The sequence below is a fragment of the Ranitomeya variabilis genome, chromosome 2, assembly GCF_051348905.1.
Source record: "Ranitomeya variabilis isolate aRanVar5 chromosome 2, aRanVar5.hap1, whole genome shotgun sequence".
Taxonomy (NCBI): Eukaryota; Metazoa; Chordata; class Amphibia; order Anura; family Dendrobatidae; genus Ranitomeya; species Ranitomeya variabilis.
In genome coordinates, this window is record NC_135233.1 from 951297079 (window position 1) to 951300519 (window position 3441).

Genomic DNA, 3441 nt, shown 5'->3' on the forward strand with positions numbered 1-3441 from the left:
AGAGCCCTCTTCGGGTCCTGGTACTGTTGTTTTTTTGCTGTGATGGGGGCCATACAGAGATGGGAGAGGGGTGTTAAAAAATAGAAAAATAGGGGTGGCAGAGAGAGCAAAAGAGGGGTTGCACAGAGTGCAAAAGAAGGGTTGGCAGAGTGCAAAAGAGGGGTTGCATAGAGTGCAAAAGAGGGGTTGCATAGAGTGCAAAAGAGGGGTCGCCGAGAGTGCAAATAGGGGTGGCAGAGTGCAAAAGAGGGGTGGCAGAGAGTGCAAACGAGGGGTGGTGGATTAGTCATTTTATTTCAGTGCTGTTTGCTTTTCTATGCTATTGCTGATCACCCCCCTTTTTTTGCTTCAGGATCATCCCTGCATTTGAGATTCCAGGTGGGAGAGTTATCACGACCGTGATATGAAAGAGCGGGCCTGGGAGAATGTGGCCCAATCCCTCATCCCAAACCACTGGCAGCGTGCAGATTTCAAGGAGCAAGACTTGATATGTAAGTACTCAGCACATGACATGATATACTTGTTGTTTACAATTTAAAAAGTGCAAAATTGAATTATGTTTTTCATTCCACTACAGTGTAATCCATTAAGACTAAGTGGGGATCTGCAAGGGACCAATTAAAATGAGAAATAAAGGATAGTGGAAAAGAAAAGAAGCCCTACAAATTCACTAAACAGCTTCAATTTCTGCTTCCTGTCCTTGGCATGCGCGAGTATGTATACATACATATATATGTATCCTCCATGTTGAAGTTTCTTGTCTAGCTACTTAAATTGTCTGTTCTCATTTGCAGAACTGAAGAAAGTATTTCTGCGGAGTCCACACAATCACAGCAGCAGCAGTCAAGCAGCAGTGGTGCAAGTACTTCTTTTGATTCCTGGGAACCAAACATCATTGTAGAAGAGATCTCGGAATATACTGCAGAAAGGGTGGTTACTGTAGACATTACATCGCAGCCAAGCACTAGTGGAGGTAGCGGTGGGAAGCGGAGAGCTGCTGCTGCTTCTGCTGCTGCTGCTGCGCTTGAAATGATGCCTATGTCTGAGACATCACAGGAAATCCTTGATTTTTTGCGGAAAAAAACCTAGAAGGCCCAGAGGAGGAGTTATTAAGGAGGTTTAGCCCTCATTTTCGCTATGTGCTCCCAGAAAACAAGCAGATCTGCATTAATATGATCAATAGTGTAATTTATATATGTTCTCACGAACCCCATCCGATAGATTTGGAGGAGGCTATTGATGGGTTTAAGCAGTCAACGAGGCGTAGAGTACGCGATTCTTTCATGCAGCGTCAGTCTAGTGCGAATCAGCCACAGTCTTCTGGGATCACAGTGCAGTTTCAAGGCTCATCAAGTCTTTTCGGCACTCCTCTATCTTCAGAGAATTCACAGATGGGGATGCTTGACCAAGACATCCCAAACTTTCTTAACATGTGAATTCTGCATATGACTTGTTTTTATTACAAATGCCAAATTCTCTTATTTTTATTTTGTTTATGGCCATGTAGGAAATGTTTGTTTTTTTGCATTTCCAAAAAATTTCTGTAAAACAATTTGTGGACAATAAAATGTATTTTGTTAAATAAAATTTATCAAGCAAACTTTGTGAGAATGTTTTTTTATTGGGATCAGTAAGTGCAGCCAGTAGTTCAGATCTTGTGTAGCAGACTCAGGCTTGATTAGTATTCTAGTTTCAGTGTGCCACAAAAGATTGGAACTAACAATAATTGTAGTAAGTACCGTATATACTCGAGTATAAGCCTACCCGAGTATAAGCTGACCCCCCCTAATTTTGCCACAAAAAACTGGGAAAACTTAATGACTCGAGTATAAGCCTAGGGTGGAAAATGCAGCAGCTACCTGTAAATGTCAAAAGTAAAAATAGATACCAATAAAAGTAAAATTAATTGAGACATAAGTAGGTTAAGTGTTCTTGAATATCCATATTGAATCAGGAGCCCCATATAATGCTCCATACAGTTCATGGTGGCCCCATAAGATGCTCCATATTAAAATATGCCCCATATAATCCTGCATAAAGGTAAATAATGGCCCCATAAGATGCTTCATAGACACATTTGCCCAATATAATGCTGCACAAATGTTGATTATGGCCCCATAAGATGCTCCATAAAGATATTTGCCCCATATAATATAGTTACATAGTTACATAGTTACATAGTTATTAAGGTTGAAGGAAGACTGTAAGTCCATCTAGTTCAACCCATAGCCTAACCTAACATGCCCTAACATGTTGATCCAGGGGAAGGCAAAAAAACCCCATGTGGCAAAGAGTAACTCCACCATGGGGAAAAAAATTCCTTCCCGACTCCACATACGGCCATCAGACTAGTTCCCTGGATCAACGCCTTATCAAGGAATCTAGTGTATATACCCTGTAACATTATACTTTTCCAGAAAGGTATCCAGTCCCCTCTTAAATTTAATTAATGAATCACTCATTACAACATCATACGGCAGAGAGTTCCATAGTCTCACTGCTCTTACAGTAAAGAATCCGCGTCTGTTATTATGCTTAAACCTTCTTTCCTCCAGACGTAGCGGATGCCCCCTTGTCCCTGTCACCGGTCTATGATTAAAAAGATCATCAGAAAGGTCTTTGTACTGTCCCCTCATATATTTATACATTAAAATAAGATCACCCCTTAGTCTTCGTTTTTCCAAACTAAATAGCCCCAAGTGTAATAACCTATCTTGGTATTGCAGACCCCCCAGTCCTCTAATAACTTTGGTCGCTCCTCTCTGCACCTGCTCCAGTTCAGCTATGTCTTTCTTATACACCGGAGACCAGAACTGTGCACAGTATTCTAAGTGTGGTCGAACTAATGACTTGTATAGAGGTAAAATTATGTTCTCCTCATGAGCATCTATGCCTCTTTTAATACATCCCATTATTTTATTTGCCTTTGTAGCAGCTGCCTGACACTGGCCACTGAATATGAGTTTGTCATCCACCCATACACCCAGGTCTTTTTCATTGACGGTTTTGCCCAGAGTTTTAGAATTAAGCACATAGTTATACATCTTATTACTTCTACCCAAGTGCATGACCTTACATTTATCCCCATTAAAGCTCATTTGCCATTTATCAGCCCAAGCTTCTAGTTTACATAAATCATCCTGTAATATAAAATTGTCCTCCCCTGTATTGATTACCCTGCAGAGTTTAGTGTCATCTGCAAATATTGAAATTCTACTCTGAATGCCCCCTACAAGGTCATTAATAAATATGTTAAAAAGAAGAGGGCCCAATACTGACCCCTGTGGTACCCCACTGCTAACCGTGACCCAGTCCGAGTGTGCTCCATTAATAACCACCCTTTGTTTCCTATCCCTGAGCCAGCTCTCAACCCACTTACACATATTTTCCCCTATCCCCATTACTCTCATTTTATGTAACAACCTTTTGTGTGGCACCGTA

At 41.1% G+C, this 3441-nt stretch overlaps 1 long non-coding RNA gene across 1 annotated transcript; it reads left to right on the forward strand.

Moving 5' to 3' along the window:
- Positions 1-392: 392 nt before the first annotated feature.
- LOC143810057 (uncharacterized) lies at positions 393-967 on the forward strand. Its single transcript, XR_013222629.1, has 3 exons — positions 393-491; positions 578-713; positions 795-967. It is a non-coding gene; the product is annotated as an uncharacterized LOC143810057 (long non-coding RNA).
- The last annotated feature ends 2474 nt before the right edge of the window (positions 968-3441 follow it).